The sequence below is a fragment of the Suricata suricatta genome, chromosome 5, assembly GCF_006229205.1.
Source record: "Suricata suricatta isolate VVHF042 chromosome 5, meerkat_22Aug2017_6uvM2_HiC, whole genome shotgun sequence".
Classification (NCBI taxonomy): domain Eukaryota; kingdom Metazoa; phylum Chordata; class Mammalia; order Carnivora; family Herpestidae; genus Suricata; species Suricata suricatta.
Window position 1 is genome coordinate 114,025,193 of NC_043704.1, and position 27,289 is coordinate 114,052,481.

Genomic DNA, 27,289 nt, shown 5'->3' on the forward strand with positions numbered 1-27,289 from the left:
TATATATATATATACACACACACACACACATATATATATCATATACTTTAAAATAAAGAGACATAGGGGCACCTGAGTGGCTCAGTTGGTTAACTGTCTGTCTTTGGTTCGGGTCATGATCTCATGGTTCATGGGTTCGAGTCCCACTTTGGGCTCTGTGCTGACAGCTCAGAACCTGGAGCCTGCTTAGAATTCTGTGTCTCCCTCTCTCTCTCTGCCCCTCCCCTGCTCATGCTCTGTCTCTCTCAGTCTCTCAAAAAATAAACAATAAAAAAATAAAAAATAGAATAGAGAGATCTATTGTATAACTACAGAAAAAATTCATAGGAAGAAAAGGAAAACCTGTAAACTGAAAATGAACCTGAGGCAATTTTTAAACACGATCTATATAGTTTATTAGTATTTAATGAATACCAGCAATCTATTCTGGTTTTTTAAAATCAACTTCAGCAAAATCCTAGCCAGTTGCAATTTAAGAACAACTAAATATTTTTATTTGTGCCTTCATTCCCCATAAGGAGAGTGAAAATTATCATGCCACCCAATCAATAAAAATACTCAGTTTGAGGGGCACCTGGGTGGCTTAGTCGATTAAGCGTCCAACTTCAGCTCAGGTCATGATCTCATGGTTTGTGGGTTCGAGCACCGCATCGGGCTCTGTGCTGACAGCTAGCTCAGAGCCTAGGGCCTGCTTCAGATTCTGTGCTCCCTCTCTCTCTGCCCATCCCCCACTTGTGTTCTGTCTCTGTCTTTCAAAAATAAATAAATATAAAAAAAATTTTTTTAAATACTCAGTTCAAAATACTTACAATAAAATTGTGGTTTGCAAGTTCCTTGAAGTCTCATTTTATACATTTGTGTTTGACAGTACAGTAGATGCTCAAAGAGTACTTCAGAAATTTCCTCAAAATTATATAAACAGCCCACTTTATTCATTTCTTTTTTGCGTTCACTCATCAAGTGCTGCATCAGGTTCTATGCTAACTTCTGCACTACTATACTAAACAGTCTAATACATAATCTAATAAAACTATATTAAGGTAATGATTATAAATAATTTATTGTTTTATTGTTGAAATTCAAAATGTAAAATTAAAACTAAATAATTTTAAGGGTCCCTGGGTGGCTCAGCTGGTTAAGCATCTGACTCTTGATTTCAGCTCAGGCCATGATCAAACGGTCTGTGGGTTCAGGTCCCACATCAGTCTCCGTGCCTGTGGTGCGGAACCTGCTTGGGATTCTCTCTCCCTCCCTCCCTCTCTCTTTACCCACTCTCTCTCTCTCACACAAAATAAATAAATTTTTAAAAAGTTAAATAATTTTATGAGATATTGATACTGTTGCCTGCAAAAACACGGTCTGTCTTAGCTCTGCCGCATTTGCTGCCCACTGTGTGCACGTCTGCACTAAGTTCTCTTTGGCGCAGGTAGACTAAACTGATTTTTCCACACACCCTTTTCTAGTTTCTCCTATAACCAAAGGCATATAATTCAAGGTGTCTGTCAGGAATTAAGGTGGCCATTGGTTCCAGAAGTAGACAGAGTCACTAGACTCTGCCCTTTCCCACAACTCAAGTGCCATATTGTGTCACTAACTGGAAATTACACAGATCAATAGATGATAGATAGATACATAGATAGACAGACATAAGCTTTTATAGCTAAAAGCTTAGCTTCTGAAAAAGAAGGTCTGCTTTTTAAGGAACCAGACGGCATAGTGTTCTTCAATGTCATAACACCGGGAGCCCAGAAAGGGAAAAAGAACAGTGGGAGTAAAGCACATTGGACATGCCAATAAATGAATGATAAATTATTAAAGCATGATTGGAAATATTGCCATTTTTCATAGCTGTCACTTTAAGTATAAAAGCATCAGCACATTAAACTAGTTACTGCTTTTTCATAATTGAGACTTTAGCTTCTAGCTGTGCCCTGCAGCTTTTCATTAATCACTAGGACTGAAGTTCAAGCTCAGTGACAGCTTAGAAGGCATTAAATGGGCAAAGTATTTTCCAGGTACAGTTAGGAAAGGCCTTTTAGTCCTATAATCCATAGCTAATTGTTTTTCAAAGTCTCTAAACACAGTCTACTCCTGGCGTTTCCTAGTGACAGAATTAGCTGCAAACTGGTTTTCTTTTTATCTTCCCAGGCTTTCTCTCACTGAAATCTATGGAGAGGCCTATTGTTAGCTGCATAAAACAGGTGCAGAATGGCTGTGATATGTAAAACTGTAACTGATACTTAACCGAGGAAACATTTATTAGATTGCCTCTGAAACAATACTTCCTGAATACTTATTCTAATCATACCATTTAATTTGTCATAAAAGAAACAAGATGGCATGAAACTTTGCACACAGGCCGAGTTCACTTTTCTAATGGATAAAAAAAATACCCCACTGGATCTTTTAACAAACGCAACTGAATCTTCACCCAACTTGAAGAGGGAATGCGGCTTCCCACATTTACACTTGAACTCCAAGATTCCCAGCAAAAGCCCCTCTGTTGCTTTGGTTTGCCAGGTGTTTTTTTTTTTTTCCCCTTTACTGCAAAGTGTTGTACATCAGGTTTTAATGGATGTGCCAAAACATTCTTTCTTTTGTATAACAAATTATCAAGAGCATTGAGGTTCATTAATTATGTCATCTAATTGGATTGAGGCAGGTGCAAAATACCTCAGATGAAGTGGTCACTGGCAGGAAGGCCCAAGTGCAAGTTTTTCTATTAGAAACCAGCATGTCTCCAGACTCCTGGAATTACTTTGTACTTATTGATTAATGGCCATAATTTATTACAGTGCAGAAGATCTTGCATTGAGTTAAATGTGTGATTAATCAATTTTCCATCAAATTATGAACAGCAGACCAGTTGCCAGAAAGAAAATACCAAGTGCATTTTCCCATGGTGTAAATATATCAGGACTTCAGCTAATAACTGTCTATCACTTGCTTAATATTCCCTGTCATGCTGATAAATGTCATCTCCACAAATGGGCCACAGGTAGTAATGATGGAAAGACCACCAAACATGTTTTATAGCTGCCCCTCTTATATAATGAAATACTCTTTGAATCCATCTCAAAACAATTTATTAATGCAAAATTCATTTCTGCCTTCAGCTTGAAATACATCATTGTTAAGTCAACAATATTATATTTAACTGATAACTGATATTGAAGCAAGAAAACCTTAGGCGAAAGAGAGATGAATTTTGGACTCTCTGTGCACAGGAGCTCATTTTTATTTCCCATCAAAAATTCAGACATGTGACTAATTGTTGTCAATTCTAATCTGCTTTTAAAGCAGAGCACATGTGTGCAGTGGGGCCACCAAAGAGACCTGCTGATTGAAGAGAAAGCATTTTGTTCCAAAGGTTAATTTCTCTGGCTAAATAACAGGTCCTGTGAGGGTTCACCACGGTGATTGTCTCCTTTGGGCAGGGGTGCTTTATCTTACAACTAAATTAGGTGGATGCTACCTCTGAAAAAGTACAACACGCACATCGAAGGAGTGAGATAAAATAGCAGTACCTGCGCCCATCAAATTTGGGGGAAATGAGCTTGGAATAAAACCTATACAAATAAAAACTGATAAGATATATGTAAAGATTTAACTGAGATAAGTAAATTACAGCGATAAGCCACTGAGCCATCCCAAGCCAGAAATAGTAGAGTGATGCACATAACAACTGTCAAGGAAGCTGAACTGATACTTGGGCACCAAACAAGGAGAGACTATTGAATAGTGAAAACTAACCAAGGACTGAAGGGGGAGGGGGAGGGAGGTGGTAATGGAGGAGGGCACTTGTGGGGAAGAGCACTGGGTGTTACATGAAAACCAATCTGACAATAAACTATTAAAAAATAAAATAAAATATTTTTTAAAAATACTAGAGCAGGAGAATCCATATCATCATTCTTCCTCTTACTGGAGCAAGTAGATAAATGAGCCCAGGGTTGTGAGGCTTGCTGTGTGGCTCCAGGTTGGTGAGACACCACCTCTCTCTTGGCGATTTTCGGGTGGAGCTTTTACATTAGAACATGCACTCTTTGTGTCCTAGGACATGAACACTTGGCCAGACCCCCTAGGAGAAGTTCACTCAGTGGCACACCGAGAAGTTTTAGGCACTCTGTCTCGAAGTTGGATTCTACTATACGTTATTGGACATTAGAATGTCTTTGTCTTAAGCCCTTCCCTAAATACAGTGCCACTTGCCCTGTCTCCAGACAACTTGGTTGTATCACAGTAGTAGTCAGACACCTGATGTCGGCTTTGCAAACTCCTCTCCCCATTGTCACAGACTCTCTACCTGAGTAGATTACGATGTCCCCAAACCCATTCTTCTCCAAAAGTAGTCACATCCTCTTATTAAATTTAGACTCCCTAGTTTCTAGACTACATGTGCAAGTAGAATAAGAGTTAGAAGGTATATCGAAAAGCTCTTTCTAGCCCCGTTCCCATTTACTGTATGATTTGGCACACATCATCTTGGAAATAGTTCTCCAGCCCTCCTTTTAATGCCATGCAAGGGATTTATTTTCGCTGGCTCTTTATTTCCAATTTCCCCCTCCTGTGTTGTATAGAATCTTTAAGTATGTCTGTGTTAGATGTTTCATGCTATGTGTTAAAATTCTGTAATTCCTGAGCTCAAGCCTCAATCGTTTTAACACCTATTAAATCTCTCCAGCTAGAAGGGATCAAGCTTCTCCTTGGAATAAAGGGGGATTCGGGCTTCCCACGTGCCTGGCAAAAGTGTCTATTAACACAGATCTTTTCTTAGTCTCGTGGAATGTTTAAGTTGAATCTTATTCTGACACCTATCTTAATATTTTTCTTTGGTCACACTATACTCAAACATGCCACAGAAGAGGAAGTTTTTCATTCGGAGAGGTGAAATGGCATAAAGAAACGCATGACTGTAGTAAAGGTATCAGAACCTCTGTGCATTGCTGGTGGGAATGTCAAATGGTGCAACCACTGTGGAAAATTACATGGGGTTTTCAAAAAAAAATGGAACAGAGAATTAACATATGATCCAGAAATTCCACTTCTGGGCGTAGGCCCAAAAGAATTGGAAGCAGAGACTCAGAAATTTGAATACGCATGTCCATGGCAGCATGCTTCACAATAGCCAAAAAGTGAAAACAATCCACGTGCCCACTGACAGATGAATAGGTAAACAAAATGTGCTTCCCACATACGGTGGACTATTACTCAGCCTTAAAAGGGAAGGAAATTCTGATGCCTGCTACAATGTGATTGGATCTTGAAAACATGTGAGATAAGTGAAATATGCTAGCCACAAAAGGATAAAAATGGTATGATTCTACTTATAGAATCTCTACTTACAGAGAATTTCCTAGAGAGTTCCTCGAGAGATCAAATTCAAGCTACAGAAAGTGACTGGTGACTGCCAGGAGTGAGGAGAGGAGAAAATGGGGAGTTACTGTTTAACAGGTACAGAGCTTCAGTTTTGCAAAATGAACACGGTTCTGGTGATGACGGTTGCACAGCAATGTGGATGTACCTAATGCCACAGACAGGCACACTTGAAATGGCTAAAAGAGTAAATTTCATGATATATAAAATTTAGCATAATTTAAAAAAAGAAAAAGGAAAAGAACACATGACTGTAATAAAGATAGGAGCAAGTAGGAAAAAGGAGAACAGATCAGAGGTGGCCTTGCTGCTTTGGGATTGAACCCTCCCACAAATATGGTACAGACCCTAGAAAGGTATGGCTGGTCCCTTTTTCAATGGGGCAAAATACAACTGATCAATATGGAGAGAGAGTTGGAAAGTTTTTTTCTGTTACATATCATTGTCAAGTACAATTTTGCCACTTAACACAGCCAAAAGGTACAAGAGTGACTCTGATTTGCAGGAACCAAGGGGCAAGCAGTGTGTAAACCTGGAATATTTAATTCCTGTGTCCCATGATTCTTCACTGGCTTCAGGTTTGGAATCCAGTTCACAGGTTTGAATATATGGCTACTGCTGTCATAGCAATGGAAAGAATGATACCCCAGAAGGGTGACCGTTACTTGTGTTATGGACTGACTGTCTATATCCTCCCAAGATTAATATGGTGAAAACCTACCTCATAATGTGATGGTATTAGGTATTAGGGCATTTGGAAGGTAATTAGAATTACATGAGTTCATGAAGGTAGAGCCCTCATGAATAGGATTAGTCAAGCCCTCATGATTGGGAATCCGTAAGAAAGTCACAAGAAAGCTTGTTGCCCAGCGCCCACCCCCAGGCCTCTCTGCCATAGGAGGACACAGTAAGAAGGAAGCATCCTAGGAGCTCCTGTAGCTCAGTGGGTTAAGCATCCTACTCTTGATGTCCGGTCAGGTCATGATCTCAAAGTCTGTGAGTTTGAGCCCTGCATTGTACCTATGCTGACAGTGTGGAACCTGCTTGGGATTCTGTCTCCCTCCCTCTCTCTTTAACCCATCCCTGCTTTCTCTCATGCTCTCTCTCAAAGAAATAAACTTTAAAAAAGAAGGTGGCAGCCTATGAAGCAGAAGCAGCTTCCACCACACACTGAATGTGTTGGCACTTTGATCTAGGACTTTCCATTCTCCAGGACTGAGAAACATGTTTTGCTCATAAGCAACCCAGTCTATAATATTTTGTTATACCAGCCTGAATGGAGTAACACAACCTGCCTCCAGATGACTGTGGCAGTGTTGGAACAAATGTTAAGGGTTATCAGCAGATCGTCCAATTTTTCAATGAAAACAAAAAACACAGACATTTAGAAGAAAACCTCCAGTGTTTAAATATTGAAAAATAATATCCCCCCAAATCCTTAGAAATATGCATGTTTTAGCCTGGTGACCTTTGAATCATCAGTGTTGCTTTAATGGATCAGGACAAATCCTGCCACTCTATTCTTTTTTCATTTTTCTTAAATGTTTATTTATTTTTGAGAGAGAGAGAGTGAGCACATGCACACGTAGGGGAGGGGAGAGAGAGGGGAACAGAGTATCCAAAGTGGGTCTCTCATGTTGACAGCACGGAGACTGATGTGGGGCTCAAAGTCACCAACTACATGATCATGACCTGAGCAGAAGTCAGACACTTAACCCACTGAGCCGCCCCGGTGCCCCTGTATTGTTTTTCTAAACTGCACTCGTTAGAAGCTGTCTCTCCCATCCTTCAACTCACAGGTCCATACACTTAATAGACATCCTCTTTCTTTAATGTTCCTCTGTGTGTGTGTATGTGTGTGTGTGTGTGTACTTTTGACTACTATAATCAAAGCTCCTTAAGTTATTCCTTGATTATTCATCCTCAAATGAATTATCTCTAAATAAATACTTGCTAAAAGTGTGAATGCATGAATCAATGAATATAAACTGAGCGGGTGATGACCTCACATATCAGCCTGCATTATACTAAAATATATTTCCAAAGTCCTAATTAGTTTGCAGTATTTTCTTTTTCAGTGTGTACGTGTATTTACAGGCAAAATTTGCATCATTTTTTATCTTTGTAGCTCACTCTTCCATGTACAAAGTGCTAAGGTACAATGATGAATTATTTCACTCCTATTTAACTGTCCATTAAGTGCCTCAAATTCTACAGACTAACAATCCTCATACAAATCCTGTGGTGCAGGTGCTATTACTGCCCCGATTTTCAAATGAAAATACTGAGAGGAGAGTTCGCACAGAGTAGGTGCCAGCACCAGCATTGGATCCGGGGCAGCCGCACACCGCGCTGTCTCCACTAAAAAATTCCTGGAAGGAAATCGGACGGGCACTGCCTCTGGGCCTGGAAAGGAAGGCAGAGGAAAGAGGATAAAGACTTCAGTGGCTGTTATTCTTTTCAGCTGTTTCAACCCTTGAAAATGTTGTTTTTGCTTTCGGCTTTTGTTTTCATGTTTTATTTCTTCCATTCTTTTATAATAAAAGAGACGCAATTGCATGTGTCAAATCATGCTTGAATTGAAGCCATGCATCGTTCACCAACACAAGACTTGGGCCAAAAATCAAGGGAAATTTTCTGTGAGAATCAACTGGCTATCCAAGGCATTTACGATAGAATGTTATGTATTTTATTATTTATAAATTGTACATAAATCCTTTATATCAGTAAAATCTCCAGTAAACTGAATTATATAGCATACCTTTTGTCTCAAAGAACTAGTCGTTAAGCGTTTACTGAACTATATTAGGGAAACTGCAGGCATGTTTGAGATCGAGGTAAGGAGAAGTTGACCGGGAGATACATTTACTTTGGCTTAGTGGGATATATTTATGAGGTTTGCAGTCACTCCACGTATAGCTAAGTTATTGTTAGCCATACACATTTAGGAACGGCTTCTATAAATATTTCAACTGCTCACTGTGCTGACTTGCTCAGTACAATGACATAAAAGTGCAGGGGCCGGAGATTGTATTGTGATCTGAACATTCCCTGGGGTGCCCAGTAAAGGAAGTACGTGGGTTGTGGTCAAGAAACAAGAGCCAGAAGTTAGTTGGTGGAAAATTCTCCCAATTATCAGCCATGAAAATTATTAGCAGAGAATTAGGATAGTCTTGATACCTAGTAAAATCTAAAATTCTCCCGTCAGGAACATACATAAAATGTAAAGGTTTATAATTATAAACATACCATACTTTTTAAAAAAGTTACTTTATTTAGAAAAGCAATGGTTTAAAGCAGGGGGGAAACTGTAAAGAAAGATCTCTGCAGCGTGCTTTTTTTCTTTCTAGATGGAAATGGCATATTTTATAAAGCTAGAATACAACATTTTAACTGCGGTTTGGAAATGATTGAGAATATTTCAGTAAAACAACTGAAAATTTATAATGATCTGATTTGGGTGAATATGAAGGTTATATTCTTTTGCCTTCTTTAAATTTATTGAATAAAACTCTGAGGGAAGTCAGATAAAAATAAAGAAAATTATGCAAGGTAATAAACAAAGCAGGGAAATCAATATTAATTGGTTGCTAATTTTAATAAAAAGCTTTTATCACATCATAGCAAAAGCAGTAGTTCATTCCTAAGAGATACAAGTGAGATACATTTCAACTGTAATGAAAATGATTATCACTGAAAGAAATTGTTACACTGATAGATAGTGATGAGGAAAGTGATAAAGTGGGTGATAGTGTCTTGGAAAAGACACTGATCTAAAACTCAATAGATGTGAGTTCTAGCCCCGGCCTACCCATAACGAGTGGCGACCCTGGGCAATGTGTGGTTCCTGACAGCTAAAAAAAGGCCTGCAGTTGGGCCAAGAGTCAATTATCTGACTGAATCTCAAGGTCTCTCTCATTCTCTTTCTCAATTCTGATATTTGTCATGAAGAATAATCATCTTACATCTAGATGGTATATAATTTCTCAATGTTGAGTAGCTCTTCAAATATGAAGATCATTCATTTTATATGGAACAGAGATCTTGCCCTTCAGAAATGTTTCTTTCCCCAGTCCTATACCCACACCACCTCCCCTCCGAAAATACTTTCTAATGTCTCATTACGGCACTGCCAAGGGCATCCATTTGTGCTCTGCCTACTGAACTCTGCCTCGGTAATGTAAAGTGTTCAAGCTGAGCTAGCAAGTTGGAAATTCAGCATTCATTCCCCAGACTGTGGTGACCGTGGTTAAGCATTAGAGAAATATTATTTCATATTTATGCATTTTGAGACACCAATGAAGAAGGACTGTTTGGATGTGTTCTACCCTAGAAGGTACTGAGGCCAAAAGCTTTTACACATTTTATCCATGACTTAGACGATGATATAGGAATCCTGTTTATTCACTTTGAGGGTGAAATCTTGGAAGAAGGTCCTGCTTATCCTTTGGAATATTTGAATAAAAGTCAAGAAAACTTAAGTAATTTGGAAAAGTGATCAGGAAAAGGTTGAGTAATCTCAAGAGACATATATTAGTGGCACAATTTTAAAGTAAATTACATTTTCGGATGTTAAATAAAAGGGTATTGTGTATAATGTGAAACACTGGGATCCGGGAGCGAATCATCGAGAAAGAATTCTTGAGACAGTTTCAGTGCAAAAAGGGTGTTTTTTTTTAAAGCACAGGGGCAGGACCCACGGGCAGAAAGAGCTGCACTGGGGTTGTGAGGAGTGACTGACTATATACTTTCAAGTTGGGAGGGGGTTAAGGATAGCGTAAGTCTCTAAGGAATTTGGAAGCAAGGTTTCCAGGAGGGGCTAGCTGTTGTTAGGGAAAGATCATTTACTACTGTCTGATAAAACCTTAGTCATGAGACCCTTCGGATGTATATCAGTGAGCCATATGCTTGGAAGATGATTGCTAACATATATCCTGGGGGTGGGTAGAGATTATCGAAGTTTCCAAAGGGATTTTTATAGGTTAAAGAAGATTTACAGCTTCCTGGAGGTCAGGCGAATGACAAGCTAAGGTTGCCTTTTGCCTCTAGCCAAGTATTACCATCCAGGCAGCCAAGTCCCTAGAAGAAGGTTATTCTGCTAGTCCCAAGTACTTGTCAATGTACAAGTTATGAATAAGTTTAATAATTTTTTAAATATTTCTTTCGCCTTTGTTCTCCACATCAGTGTATAGTTTTAAGGGTCTAGTTGTCAGACTGGAGCTGCAAATAGAAGGATAAAAGACAGTGATATTTCACCCTAGCTTATTTTTGTCACCCAAAAGTCATTTGAATCTGGCTGAATGTGTACCTATACAAAGTTTTAAATTCAACCACAAATTTATCCTTGAAATTAACAAAATTAATATGAAACAGTAAGAAGCAACAACATTGCCTGTAGGAATTACTTTTTCAAACTTCTCTCCATTTTGGATATCACTGTTCCCATGGTATGTATTTGGTTATTGGATGCACAATTAAGAGAAAAAATATAACTTGGAGATGGTGCAGAAGAAAGCAGTGACACTGGTCAAAATTAGGTAACTATAGAAAGAAATCCTACGAGGAATTAAAAGTGTTCAAAGTGAAAAATACAAAGCTTGAAGAATAACATAGTAAGGATTTTGATGTGTGTACAATATATCTGAGATTCTTTTTGTTGAAACTATGAGTAGGAAAAACAAATCATCTTAGAAATGGAATTTGGGCCTAAAGAAGCTATTCATAACCAACCACTTATACTCAAGGCTGCTAGTTCAGGAAGCAGTCAGTCATACCAAGTAGAGAGTCTACCTGCCCTGGTCTAAAAATAGCAGCCCCTACATCCCCTTCAGCTCTAAAGCTGCCTTAGGCTCTTCTATCTCCCGGTGTCTCCTTTTAAATGCAAATGATTTGGGAAGGGTTGCCCTTAATTCACTAATTTTATCAAGCCATTAACTCCTTAGCAACTGGAAACCCAACTGAAAGAGAAAAAGAAATTGGCTGAGGGTTTTGGTGGATGGGCAAGCTTCCCTAAGAGGAAGAGGTGAAGGAGGGAAAGAGGAGTTTGTCATAAAGGAGGGATGTAACCAAACTGTGCCTCATATCAGTCCATTTTTGGTATGCGTGTCAAAGGTTACAACCCCTGACCTAGCATAACTCTTGAGCTTGGTATGAAATGATGACAGAAAATTTAAAGAACTCCCTTTAAATTTGTCACGGACACAGATTCCATACACTAGGTGAGGCGCTTTTATCTGTGGTGCTTCAGGGTGGGTAGAAAGATAGAAAAGTTTTAAATGGCTTGAAAATAGTAAGACTTCTTTAACTAAAATTAGTTTCTGGCAAAGGCTCTCGGACACATTGGCCTACATTTTCCAGAACTATTGTTCTTATGCTTTTGCCCAAGTGTGTTTGAGTAGTTTCCAAAGTCAGGAGCTCACCATAAAGGGGAATCAGAAACACTTTGAGTCAATGAAGAAGAAAATGAAATCCAAATGACTAAAATTCTGCTGCAGAAATGTCACTAATTGTTACTTCTGGAATGTGACTCCTCTGTAAGCCTAGGTGGAAAAGTTAGGTTTGCGTCCTTGACATACACCGTTAAAAACTGTCTTCTAGCCAAGAAGAAAGAGTTGGCTTACACCCACGCCAGTGGTGCCATCATTACTCAAGGGAGATGTGGAACACTTTGCTCTAGATGTACGTCGCTTTTCTTGTTTGACAACCATTAACATTCTATTTCCATTCTCCAGCATGGTTATGTACTGTAAACTCTTTAGTGTTAAGAAACCAAACTATGTCCAATTGAAAAAAATAGAAAATGGGCAGGCAAAGCTCACACAGCCCTATGATACACATATTCATCAAAATCTTTTGAAAGAATCATCAAAACTTGTAGAGTACAAGTTCGTACTGTCCTGGGATGACTGAATATTACATGCTGTGCATTCGAGTGAAAAATTACTGAAGCACACACACTCGAGCGGCGCAGGTATCAGACCAACGCCACTCGGAAGAGCTACATTTACACAAACCAAACACATGCTCTGGCTGAGGAGACAAGGATATGATAATGCAGCAAAACATGTGTTTAAAACCTTGCTTTGACCAAAACAAAGGTTAGGAGCTCTATCTTTATTGTGGCCTTCCAGTTAGCCTTTACAAAATGGCAGTCTTTTCTCATCCTTTCTACAAAGTATATATGGAAACTCCATTGCCACTATTTGATATAACTTCTCAGCTGGCCCTTCCAAGAACAGTTTAGTTTTTGTATTTGCCTTTACGTTCAAGCCTGTAAAACATTCTCTTTTTTTAAATGTTTGTTTCTTTTGAAGGAGTGCGAGTGGAGGAGGGCTAGAGAAAGGGGACAGAGGATCCAAAGCAAGTTTTGTGCCAACAGGTTGACAGCAGCAAGCCCGATGTGGGCGCTCGAACCCAAGAACTGTAAGATCATGAGGTGCGTGAGCCAAAGGTGGACGCTCCACCTACTGAGCCACGCAGGTGCCTCTAGCCTGTAAAACCTGCTGAAGTGAGAAAGTGGGGAGGGGGAAAGATGGTTTAGGGGAAGAAAGCAGGATTTAAGATCTGTGGAAAAACAGGATGTTTTCTTTCTGTTAATAAAATATACTGTTTCTTTCTCTTTGTCTTTTTCTCTTTCTTCCTTTCTTTCTATTTACTTTTTATTTTTATGAAGGTAGAGATTTGGATCTGCCTTTCTCACGGCTGTATTCACAATATGTAGAACAATGCCCCTCAGGCCTTAGGTGTTTAGAGACTACGTATTGAATGAATAAATGGTGTTATTCTCTGTAAATAACATTCAACGAATATTTTTCTAAGTATTGCTTCTTGATTGTATAAAATCGATTGATAATATTGACTGAAAAAGAGTTTTCGTTTTTTTTTCCCCCACCCAGGAAGGAATCCTTCTGAAAGAGCACAAATTCCAGAGGAACCCATGAGAAGACGTGAGAGACAAAAGTAATACCCTCTCTGCATCACACCCCCCACAGCCGGATACACGGACACCAGCCCAGAAATCAATTGTGTAATAATTGTTCAGTCTTCAAATTGTTCAGCTCTCCAAAACATGATTAAGCATCTATCATGTGTATGAAACTGTGCTGTGAGCCATATACAAAGATGAATAAGGCATGGACTTTATATTCAGGTTAAAGTCTATAAAGGAGGAGGGTGCATAAACAAATAGTTTCAATGCAGTGTACAAAGCGCAATAGTAGAAGTAGTTTACCTGTTTGGAGGAGCTGACAGGCAGGGCAGATTTCTTACAGGATATTGTGACAGATATTACAGAAGATATTTTGACTGAGTATTACATAGAAGCTTGCTAAACAGACAAGAGCAGAAACGTCATCCCAGAGAGGGCAGCCTGAGCAGTAATATGAAGTCAGAAGTTTCTTAATGCATTTGGGAAATCACAAGTTGACTCTTTGAGGGGAGGCACAATGGTAGTCAAGTTTGGAGAGATAACAGATATGAATTCCAAAGCTGATGGAAAGCAATGAGAAAGGTATAATAAATAAAGGTGTTATATGATCATATTTGCATTTAAGAAAGAGCACCCTAATTCTTGTGGAGAATGGGTTTAAATGGAGTGTGACTAAGCAAAGGAACGTTGAACTAGGAACAAATTCAGGGCCTCAAGAGCAGGGAGACCATAACTCAGGTATCCATGAATACCTTGATGTACATTACATTTCAGGAGAAATTTCTGAGCTAAAACTGCAGATTAATAAGCAATCATTAAAGTCCATGGTAATTGACAAAGTTATGATGGAAAAAAAAAGCTAGAGAGCCAAGAGAAACAGAAAGAATAAAAAGAGAGGAAAAGAACTCTGGGGAGGAAATAGAAAAGCAATGGGCATGGAAATGGATATGAGAAAAATCAGACATAAATTACTGTATTGTAAATAACCCACCTCCCTCGTTTCTTTCTACAGTTGGAAATGTTCAGAAAGCAAGTTTATGTTTCAGGTAGATATTTTATTGTTCAAAATAGAGTGAAAAAAAGAAAATAAATTTTCTTGGAGAGCATGGAATATTCTTACCACTAAATCTGGCTACATGTTGACTCTTGATTTTATCTATAAACAAAGCAACTTTAAAAATATCACTTGACATTTGTATAGTGTCTTATTGTATATAAATTTTTTTCAAATGTACCCAGCTTATAATCAATTCTTAAAATAAGCCTATTTTCAAAAGAAGGAAATGAAGGCTCAAAACCCAAGTCAGTGGTCTAAGGAAAGTTCCCTGGTCTTCTGCATCCCATGTGGCTTCCACTAATATTATACTCAGAGTCCTTGGGTAAATTTCTTTCATTTATACAAGACAACTTGGCCTTCTCTGAAAACCTAAGATGATTTGCATGTTGGCAACTCCACAGGTTGCCTAAATTGCCTCTCTAGGGTTTAGTCCTTTGGCACAGACAAGGGCTTTTCAGTTGCAAAGACACTTTAACAATAACACAATATGTCACAAGGCTTAAGGGAATATGTTGAAGACTCACCGTGATATTACAATGACTCTTTAAAATTTCACCTCACAACTGTCAGAATGCCTAAAATGAAGACAGGAAACAACAGGTGTTGGTGAAGATGAGAAGAAAGGGAAACACTTTTGCACTGTTGGTAGGAATGCAAACTGGTGCAGCCACTCTGGAAAACTATATGAAGGTTCCTCAGAAACCTAAATATGGAACTATTCTATGATCTAACAATTGAACTACCAGGTATTTACCCAAAGGACACAAAAATACTGATTTGAAGGGATACATGTACCCCAATGTTTATAGCAGCATTATCAACAATACCCAAACTATAGAAAGAGCCTAAATGTCCACTGACTGATGAATGGATAAAGTTGTTGTGATATATATACAACAGAATATTACTCAACCATCAAAAAGAATGAAATCTTGCCATTTGCAATGACATGGATGGAGTTAGATAGTATTATGCAAAGCAAAATAAGTCAATCAGAGAGACAAAAGCACTTGATTTCATTCATGTGGAATTTAAGAAACCTAACAGATGCAATGGGAGGGTAGAGACTCTTAACGATGGAGAACAAACTGATGGTTACCAGAGGGGAGGTAGGCAAAGAGATGGGCTAACTGGGTGATGGGTACTAAGGAGGGCACTTGTGATGAGCACTGGGTGTTATCTGTGATGAATCATTAATTCTACACCTGAAACTAATATTACACTGTATGTTGACTAACAGCAATTTAAATAAAAACTTGAAACTACAAAAAATTAATTAAACAAAATTTCAAAGAACTCAACAGAAGTTTCAGCATAACCCAATGACTTAATTAACTGAAGCAAAATGGCCATACTTAACTAGGTGTGATCATGAAAACTCATGAAAATTTATGGCCAATTAGCTTGCAAGGTATGGGGATGTAAATGAAGAGAAAATTTTTGTTTCTGCTGGAGACCAACAGCTCATTATTTCTGGTGCTCTCTGTCATGTTCAAATTTCAAAGTAGTACACTTCTCAGACTGGCCAAAGCTATAATCTTAGTCCTCAGGCTAGTCTTGGATTTTTAAATAACTGATCCCATGACAGACTCCGCAGATTCTGAGTTCACTCACCCCTTTGGAAAGTCTGCCTGCCAGACTCCAGGACACCCTGCTGTGTGACTCAACTCCTTTCTGACCATGGATAACCTCTGATTTCACCGTGACTACTATCATCTTGAAACTGACAGCTCTTCACTAAGCAACACGAGATCAGCTCGGCCAGCTGAGGACCTTGGACTGAGCCCTGCATTCTGGAGAGGATGATGAGAAAAGGCAACCAAACGAGGCCACTGCTACAAGAGCACTTGTGAACCACTTTATGCAGAGCACGTGCGTGCCTCAGTTGGTTAAATGTTCGACTTTGTCTCAGGCCATGATCTCACGGTTCCTGAGTTTGAGCCCCACCTCAGGTTCTGTTGACAACTCAGAGCCTGGAGCCTGCTTTGGATTCTGTGTCTCCCTCTCTCTGTGCCCCTCCCCCACTCGTGTGCATGTTCTTGTTCCCTTTCTCTCAAAAATAAATAAACACTTAAAAAATCTTAAAAATAAAATCTTTTTGCTTCTATACAGTTGTTTTTAAAACAATTTAAATTTCTATTTTTAATGTAACCTAGACTTTGCTCTTAGAGACTATTTTATCAAATATAAAAATCCTATTGACATAATGGTAAAATGAAGTCGGAATATATAGTTATCCAGAGATGGAATCTGAGATTTGAAAGAAAACACTTTTTATACCAATTGTTAGCATTTCCTCTTAAAATTAACATTTAAGTCATCAAATTCCAGGATGCATGTAAACTGTGCGTGTGTGTATGTGTACGTGTGTGTGTATGTTTGGTATAAAATAACAGAGCAGATTCATTTAATAAAGTCAATTTAGAGACTGTGTGTGTCTTACCAATATCTTCAAAGACATCTTTTTAAAAAAGGGTTAGAAGAAACCCCATTGTTTCAAGGAGAAATTGTCTCTTAAACCCTGATAAGTATAAATTATTATTCACAGTACTGTCTAAACAGAGAGAAATTCCTTGACTCAATGGTATGGCTTCTTAAAAAGTTTCAGTTAGAAAGTATTATGCACTATTACACAGGGAACATTTGAGCCAAATCTTCAAATACACAGTCATTTAGTAGATTTTATTGGAAGAATCTTTCACTATTATTTTAAGATCTTTCTATAATTATACACGGAGAATTTGTATTCAGCCAGAAAAATTTTACATTCTCCCTAATCCACCACTTTAATAGAAATATTTCTCCTAGTGATTATTTCTTCCCATTGTTTCTATCTGTATTACATTTTTCCAAAGCTTAAAATTACAGTAGAGAACCCCACACCTGAAACAAATGTAACACTGTGTGTTAACTATACTGGAATGCAAATTTTAAAAAATTATAGTGGAGGATGAAATAAAAATCACTGTCAATTTCTAACAATCAAAAAATGACCTTATACTTTTTAGACTAATTTTCCTAGGCTCTGTATTAATTACAGTATACATTTATGTTAATAGTTATAGACAGAATGCCTGCTAGAGTCCACAGCAGGACAAGGTAATTAGCAATTCTATGAGTTTTTCTCCTGTTTATACTTTAATTTTAAAGGTTCAATATTAGTTTGTTTAAAATGTATTATATGTTGGTCTGAGATATTTCTATACAATAGCACTGAATGACTTTATTCTTGGTATGAAATAAAAGTTTATGAAAGTCAAGCATGCATAAGGAAACCACATTTGTTTTCATTAATTGTATGGCCATGAAGATTACAAAGCCTGTTGAATAAATAAAGAAATCAATCTATTCCATTTAAAATGAATAAAAAATGAATAAAATAAAATACATTTATGGACTGTCCACATTGAGCAAGGCATTGCGATATCTTTGTAAAGTTTAAATCAAGTAAGTAAATTACACACACACACACACACACACACACACACACTCACACAAATGGCTAATGTAAGGATCCATGTCAAAAGCACAGACTCAGACTACTGGAAGGTGTATTAAAGGGCAAAAACACTGTCCACTTTGTCTCAAATACAAGCAGGGTTGGTCCTCAATGGGCAGGCACACAACCGTACTCTTATTTGTTTAGAAGCTGAAGCATTTCTATACTGGGGTGCACGCCCTCATCCTGGCTGCTGAAGTCCCTCCTCTAATCTCCCCACCATTTAGAAGTAAAAAAGTGAAGTTGGCCCAGCAGGAGACAGAGTGAATTGCACTGTTGGGTGGCACTTGGTGGCTGGAAGGCAGTATAACCCCTAGTCTGACTTCTTGAGCATATCCATCCTGAGAATAGGGTGGAGGCAATGGAAGAGAAAGCAGGTGAATTGGAAGCAGAACAAAAATTAAGTTTCTAGAAAAGAATTAATTTGCTTAAAATGTAGTCTCAGAACTATTCCTTAAACCTAGGATCACAACCTCAAATACCTGCAAGAGTTAAGCAAATAAAATAAGTCGGTCAGAGGAGGACTGTGGTAAACTGGAGAGTCTGTGCCTCACAGAAGCTGGAGCTTGCTACTTCCACACTCAGTATTATGTGGTCTTCGTGTCCTTCAGTGATACAAGAAATCTCCATTTGTATGTGAAATCTATTGATTTCTGAATTTTGGCAGTTAATTCAAGTAAAAATCAAAACCAAACCAAAACACTGCGAGAGCTAAACTATATATATCTTCGTGGGATTCAGCTTGTGTTAGCATGCAACTTCTGACCTAGAATCTCCAGTCTTTTCTGATGAGGCATGAACCTGTGCTTTCTCTTTTGACTTACATAGTACAAATAGGAAAATCAGTGTTTAGGGGCACCTGGGTGGCTCAGTCAGTTAAGCATCTGACTTCGGCGTAGGTCATGATCTCATGATTTGTGGGTTCGAATCCCGCATTGGGCTCTGTGCTGATAGCAAGCTCAGAGCCTGGAGCCTGTCTTTGGATTCTGTGTCTCCCTCTCTCTCTGACCCTCCACTGTTCAAGCTGTCTCTCTCTCTCTCTCTCTCTCTCTCTCTCTCTCTTTCTCTCAAAATGTGTTCATAATCCATAAAAATAATTATTTTTCCAAAATTATCTTACCAGGAAAGAAAATAGGTCAACATATCTGGATATTTTTTCAGTCAAGAAAGGAGCTCATGGCCTACCAATTCTTTTGCCTTTAGGAAGAAAGATTTTCTTAATGCCAATTTTTAATAAGTAGTAATTTCGATGTGGATAAAGCATATCTATAACTTTTTCATATCCTAATGAGTAGATTTACATAAAACTTATGGTGGTGCTCCTGATTTGTATATAGAAGTAATGTAAATTGTTTTATCAATAGTTTTTGTTCAGTTTGTATTCAATATGAAAAAAGGTTTATCAAAGAGATAATTAACATTTGATATTCTTGGTGGTAAGACATATTATAAAATTATAGAGTGTAAGAACCTTGTTTGTTATAATTTAAAACCCTTAAATCATATTTTAATAGCATAAATAACTGGTAAATTAACCATTTGGCTCCTGAGTGTGAATTAACCTTATTTGATAGAAAATGTAAATGTTAAGTCTATTAACTAAATATCTATGTCTTATTCATATTTATATTTTAAAAACAAAATAGACATTCTGTCTTTTGCCACATGTAATTATTAATTGCTTTATCATTATGGGTAGAGAAAGAGAGGAATTGAGAAAATGCAGCATCAAGTTCACACAAGAGGAAAACCTCTTTGGAGCACAGACTGAGTAGCAAGAACTACTGAGTGTCTTTGTTTGTTTGTTTGTTTTGTTTTGTTTTGTTTTGTTTCAAACAGTGTTGAGAGCTCCAACTCTCAAGTTTTGGAAGTGAGTGACTTTTCCTACATGGGAGCTGTGGTGCATGTTCCTGAGGAAGAAGTGGGTGGCCCTTGAGTGCTCAGCGGGGTGTGAGGATCTCTGGGAGCACTAAGAGAGGACATTCCCCTTGTTGGAGTAATTTTGGACGACAGTGTATTGCATCCCCAAAGACAAGAGACCTTGTAGGCACAAGCCAAAGTCCTTTCGTCAGCAGGGGACAGAGGTGCACCCAGAGGGAACATAACCTTAGCTGCTGTTAGCAGCAGTGCACCATAGATTCTGGGACTATTTTCAGGGACAAAGGATTTCACACAGATTGGAGATGCTACATTCTGGAAGAGCCAAGTTGATCGCCCAGTGCAGGGTCTTTTAAAAGTTCAGGTTTTGAATCCCAGCTGTGCTCCAAAGAAAAATATAGGAAAGCTATGGTGCAAGGCAAGCTGACTGCCCTTGTTATTCTGTGAGGACTACTCAGTGTAAGATGCACTGTCTGGGGAGGAGAGATTGGGGTGGTGCCGTTTCACCCCCAACAACAACCTGGTGAGATTCAGAGAGCCTCCAGTGGAGGCAGAACCTGCTACACCAAACCCCACCTCTTGGGCTAGGCAACTGCTTATTTCCTGAAGCAAGACTGACTTAAAGCCATCACAATGGGCCTCTTCTCCGGAACACCAGCACAAGCAGCACCCTACACACCCCAAGTGTACTGAAAATCAAGTGCTTTCAATCAATCCTGCACTTCTGGTGGAAAAAGGACCAGGCTTCATTTTTTCCCCTATTTTTTTCTTGGTTTTTTTTTTCTTTTGGAATCAGATTCATAGTTTCTTTCTTTCTTTCTTTTCTTCTTCTTCTTCTTCTTCTTCTTCTTCTTCTTCTTCTTCTTCTTCTTCTTCTTCTTCGTCTTCGTCTTCATCTTTGTCTTCATCTTCATCTTTGTCTTCTTCTTCTGTTTTCAATTACTTTTGTCTTTTCTGGATCAGCCTTTTTTATTTTTTTTTTTTCTTTCCTTCTTTTTTTTTCTTTTTCTTTGGAATCACCCTTATAGTATTTTTATTCTCTGTTTGATTTTTTTGGGTTCCTTTTCCTTTAATCTTTTTTTAGACAAGGCTCTCCTGCCCTTTTCTCTAGGCTTACTTCAACAAACAAATCAAAGCACACCTACGTGAAGGTCCAAGCACTCCCTACTGCAAGCAAGGAGGGATTTTGGGGACGACTGACCAGTGGGAAAGAGCAGACAAAATGTAATAGCAGAGTGCACACGGCAAACACCAGAAAAACTTCCTGAAGTGCCAGACCTTATTTTTAATATAGCACTACTCTCAGGTGCAGGAAACATAACAAGCTTTTAAAACACTCAAAAGACAGAAATAAAACCCAAATGACAAGATGGAGGAATTCTTCTCCCCCCAAAGAAGGTCAAGAAGAAACCATAGCCAGGAACTTGCTCAAAACAAATATAAGTAATATCTATGAACAAGAATTTAGAACAGTCTTAAAACTACTAGCTGAGCTTGAAAAAAGCATAGAAGACACCAGAGAAACCCTTGCTGCAAAGATCAAAGATGTATAAATTAGTCAGGCTGAAATAAATCATATAAGTGAGAAGCAACAAATGGATACAGTCACAATGAGGACTGAAGAAGCATAACATAAATTTATGGGAATTTTATATGTAAATAATATAATAATAAAATACAATTTTATATTTATAATGAAGCTGAAAGAAGAGGGAGAGGAAATTATTACATCAGTAGAGGAGACTTAGTGAACTTAGTGATTCCATAAAATGAAACAATATCCATGTCATAGGAGTCACAGAAGCAGAAGTGTGGGAAAAAGGACAGAAGGTATATTTGAACAAATTATAGAGGAGAACTTCCCTAATCTGGGAAAGGAAACAGGCATTCAAGTTCAAGAAACATAGAGAGTTCCCCTCAAAAAACAAAAACAAAAACAAAAACAGCCAACCAAACCAATCCAAACCAAACAAAACAAAAAAACCAGATCAACACCATGACACATCATAGTGAAATTTGCAAAATACAAAGATAAATAGATAGTTCTCAAAGCAGCTAGGGACAAAAGGTCCTTAACCTACAAAGGTAGACATATGAGGTTAGTGGCAGCCTGTCCACTGAAATTTGGCAGGCCAGAAGGGAGTGGTAGGAAATATGCTGTAGGTAGGTGCTGGTAGGATATGGTAGGAAAGGTGCTGAATAGAAAAAACATGGAGCCAAGAATCCTTTATCCACCAATGCTGTCATTCAGAATAGGAGAGATAAAGAGTTTTCCAGACAAACAAAAACTAAAAGACCTAGTGGCCACTAAACTAACCTTCCAAGAAATTTTAAGGGGGGACTCTCTGAGTAGAGAAAAAAAAAAAAACACACCAAGGCAACAAAGACTACAAAGGACCAGAGAACATCACAGGAAAAACCAAATCTGGAGGTTCCATGATAGCACTAAAGTCATGTCTTTTAATACTCACTCTGAATGTAAATGGGCTAAATGCTCCAATCAAAAGACAAGGGTATCAGAATAGATTTAAAAAACAACAACAACATAAGATTCATCTATATGCTGCCTACAAGAGACTCATTTTAGACCTAAAGATACCTGCAGATTGAAAGTGAGGGGATGGAGAACCATCTATCATGCTAATGAATGTCAAAAGAAAGCCAGAGTCGCTTATATCAGACAAACTAGATTTTAAAGCAAAGACTGTAACACGAGATGAAGAAGGTCACTACATTGTAATTAAGGGGTCTATCCATCAAGAAGACCTAACAATTGTAAATACTTATGCCCCCAACTTGAAACACCCAAATATATGTCAGTTAATAACAAAAATAAAGAAATGTATTAGGGCACCTGGGTGTCTCAGTCAGTTAAGTGTCCAACTTCAGCTCAGGTCATGGTCACATGGTTTGTGAGTTCAAGCCCCACATTAGGCTCTGTGATGAAAACTCAATGCCTGGAGCCTGCTTCAGATTTTGGGTCTCCTTCTCTCTCTGCCCTTCTCCCACTTGTGCTCTGTCTCTCCCAAAAATAAACATTAAAAATCTTTAAAACATTTTTTTACTTAAAAATAAAGAAACCTATTGATAATAATATCAAAATTGTATGGGACTTTAATACCTCACTTACAGCAATGGACAGATCATCTAAGCAGAAAATCTACAAGAAAACAATAGCTTTGAATAAATAATACACTGGACTGGATGGACTGAACAAATATATTCAGAACATTTCATCCTAAAGCAGCAGAATACACATTTTTCTTGAGTGCACATGGAACATTCTCCAGTAAAGATCACATACTGGATCACAAGTCAGCTCTCAACAAGTACAAAAAGATCAAATTTATAGCATGCATATTTTCAGATAACAACGTTATGAAACTTGAAATCAACCACAAGGAAAAATTGGGAAGCTCTCCTATACAGGGAGGTTAAAAAAAACTTTCAGCTAAAGAATGAATGAGTTAACCAGGAAATTAAAGAAAAAAATAAAGAAAATACATGGAAGCAAATGAAAATAAAAACACTACAGTTCAAATCCTCTGGGGTGCAGCAAAGACAGCCCTAAGAGGTAAGAACATTGCAATTCAAGCCTATCTCAATAGGCAAGAAAAGTCCCAAATACACAACCTAAGCAAGAAAGGTGCCAAATACACAACTTGACCTTATACTTAAAAGAGCTAGAAAAAGAGCAGCAATTCAAGTCTATAATCAAGTCTAATAAAGATTAGGGCAGAAATAATATAGAAACAAACAAAAAACAGTAGAACAGATCAGGGAAACTTAATGCTGGGGTTTTTTTGGTTGTGTTTTAAACATTTTGTTTACATTTATTTATTTTTGAGAGATAGAGTAAAACAGAGCATGAGCAAGGAGGGTCAGAGAGAGAAGGGACACAGAATCTGAAGCAGGCTCCAGGCTTCAAGCAAGCATTCAGCACAGAGCCCAACGTGGGGCTCAAACCCACGAACCATGAGATCATGACCTGAGCCGAAGTCAGATGCTTAACCAACTGAGCCACTCAGGTGCCCCTTAATGCTGGTTTTTGAAAGAATAAACAAAATTGATAAACCTCTAGCCAGACTTATCAAAAAGAAAAGAGGATCAAATGTAGATAAAATCTCAAATGAAAGAGGAGAGATCTCAACCAACACCACAAAAGTACAAACAATTGTAAGAAAAGACTATAAAAAAGAAATGTGCAATTCTTAGACACTCATGCATTACCAAAACTCAAACAGGAAGATATAGAAAACTTGAACAGACCCATAAACAGCAAAGAAATTGAATCAGTTATCAAAAATCTCCCAACAAACAAGAGTCCTGGGCCAGATGGCTTCCCAGGGGAATTCTACCAGACACTTAAAGAAGATTTAATACCTATTCTTCTCAAACTGTTCCAAACAACTGAAATGGAAGGAAAGCTTCCAATCAGCATTACTTGGTTCCAAAGCCAGACAAAGACCCCATTAAAAAGGACAGTTATAGGCAATATTTCTGATGAACCTGGATGCAAAAACTCTCAACAAGATACTAGCAAATAGAATTCAACAGCACATTAAAGGAATTATTCACAACTGGTGAGTGGATAAAGAAGATATTTCCACACACATATACATACAATGGAATACTACTTGATCAAAAAGAATGAAATATTGGCATTTGCAACAAAGACAGAACTAGAGTATATTATGCTAAATGAAATAAGTCAGTCAGAGAAAGACAACTATCATATGATTTCACTGCTATGTGGAATTTAGAAACACAACAAATGAACATGGGGAAAGGAAAGAAAAATAAGGTGAAAACACAGAGGGTGGCAAATCATAAAAGACTCTTAAAGACAGACCAAATTGAGGGTTGCTGGAGGGAAGTGGGTGGGGGGTGAGCTAAATGGGTGAGGAGCATGAAGGAGGGTACTTGTTGGGATGAGCACTGGGTGTTATATGTAAGTGATGAATCATTAGGTTCTATTCCTGAAACCAATACTATACTATATGATAACTAACTTGAATTTAAATTAAAAAGTAAAATAAAGAAAAAATACAGTTAAATACAAAGGAAATAAAATATATATGCCAATTTCCTCATTTAAACAAAATGGTGACCTGGGACCAGAACAGAGCAGCACTGCCCAAAGAGAGGCTGAAGAAGAGTCAGGATTTAGTGCAGGGGTTACCTAGCTCCTCCTGAGCTAGAGGTAGCATCACATAAAGGAGAAAAGTGAGACATGAGAAAGAATTGGTCAGAAGGAGGTGGAGAGGAGACGGAGGGAGGAGGGAGGAGAGAGAGAGAGAGGGAAGGGAGAGGAGAGAGGGAAAGAGAGAGAGAAAATTCTTTCCTCTCAGGAGAGCAGAAGTGCTAACGGAGCACTCTCCCGCTGGGGAGGCGGGAGAGTGATAATGGAGAGCCATGATAAGAGGGAATGTGGCCGCAACAGTAAAGGGGCCCAGTTAGCATGGCCCGACTAGTTGTGCTAACGAGCTCTGTTGAGACTACTACCAAACAGCTGTTCAGAGAGCTTCGGCAGCCTCAGAATTGCCTGCCGCCCCAAGGGGCGCCCCGCTCCGATTCTTGAAGAGAAAGGTTGGAGGATCCATTCAGTTATCTCTTTTTCATTTTATTATCTAAATCAGACTGCTGAGGAAAGATTGGTTCATGAGGGAATATACCTGTGCTTTGAGAAATGGAATTAGGATATGTCTCTTTCCAACTATATTGAGCCATATTGAATACAAAAGGAGAAAAGGTATCTTTTTCTGCAGTTGCTTTTTCTAAAAATTTATAGATATAGTTAACAATCTAGTAGGTTATTATTGCTGGGTTATTAGTCTGCCATTTCCATCTTAATACTCTGCATAATCTTTAGTCGAAATTTCTAAAACCCCATGACTGAGGCTATCGTGTTTTCAGATACTGCTATAGGTAGGAAGCAATATTTGGGCTTTGGATTTGACATAGAGAGAATGATATAAACAAGATGAACTCATATTCCATCAAGATTTTGGCTTTCGTTTTACTGAAATTCATCACTAATGCCTTCTGCCAATATATACCAGATGTTCTGTTACAAGTAACAACAACAAATCCATCTGAGTTTCTTCCCGGAGTATGACTGGAGATCCAAAGCCAAACTTCAGAAGATAATTCAGAGATAATGCAGAATTTTGAATTCAGAAATTCCCCCTCATACACATGGCATCCTTCTATGTGAGTCACGGAAATAGTATTCTCTTACCCATCAATCAGATGCTCTAGCTGTTTGTATAGGGTGTTCTTCAGTTCACAGAAACAGAAGTTAGGTTCAGATTTAGGGTATGGTTTCAAAAACATATACTTCACAAAGGAATGGAACTATTTAAGTCACATTCAATCAGTTCTGGACATTACATCACAAAATGGACTCTAGAATAGTCACTTGGCTCACCGGTTCTTTCCTTAAATATTGCAGTCTGTGTGTATGTGAATTTACATTATGTGTCACTTGAGAGTCATCATTAGGTGAATATTATCAAGAGCTCTAGAAGCGTTCCTGTCACTAACGTGTTTTCCACATTTTCTGAACACTGTGTCAGCAGTCAAGCTGGCCTAAGGGCATCCAACAGAAAAGGACCATGCCAGGAGCAAGGGCTTTGAAACTCTGAATGTGGGCAATCTTTCAAACTTTGATTTCAAAATATGTAAGATACAATGGCAATGGTAACTCACTTCATGGGTTAGCATGAGGTTTAAGTGAAATGATGCACACAACAGGCATACAACATGCTTTTACTGGGTGCCTTTTTACTACACTTTAAAACTACCAGAAATAATAGTGAAGACGAAAATCTTGCTGGAAGTGTTAGCAAAGCAAGTCAAATGTAAACCGATGCATTTTCTTTCATTATCTACTCAACGTCATACCTACTGCACCTCTAAACATTTGATTAAATCCAATTATACAGCAAACACTCCCAAAATAAACTTAGATTGTATTGCAGTTTCACTTAACAGTATATAAAATGCTGTGTGACTTTGAGTAGATAATGAAAGAAAATGCAAAATGCTTATTGATTTATGATGCGGTTTCATCTTAGCTTGGGCAAACCATGCAGTATTTAATACATAGTAGCAGAATATTTACTATTGAAGCTTGAAAAGATGTGAGTTCTTTGTGTGCAACCTTTCATTTATGCATGTGAGAGGGTTATCATTTTTTTAAATATTTTTACATTGTAGTACTTGTTTTGCTTGTTGGTAGTGTTTGCTTATTTAATACACTCTGACAAGGATAGAAATTACATGCTGGGTTTTTTTCCCCCCTAGGGAGTGTGTCTTGGGTTTTTCCCTTATTATTTTCTTTACTTTTTTTTTTTTCCTCTTCTTTTTATGGTGGTGGGGGTGGTTATGTTTAATTGAAGTTGCTTTTACAACACCAAAGACTTAATCATCCATTTTCTATATAAAAAGTAGCTACTTTTTTGCATGGACCTCAAGTATACTGTAGTATAGAGGTGGAATTTAAGGAAAGGTATTAAGCAGGCTGTGTTGTAGCTTATGGGCAAGTAAT

General features: G+C 38.1%; 1 long non-coding RNA gene across 1 annotated transcript; it reads right to left on the minus strand.

The window, feature by feature from the left end:
- Positions 1-7,479: 7,479 nt before the first annotated feature.
- LOC115292153 lies at positions 7,480-26,063 on the minus strand. Its single transcript, XR_003908825.1, has 2 exons — positions 25,979-26,063; positions 7,480-7,782 (listed from the first exon to the last, which is right to left on the minus strand). It is a non-coding gene; the product is annotated as an uncharacterized LOC115292153 (long non-coding RNA).
- Positions 26,064-27,289: the final 1,226 nt, after the last annotated feature.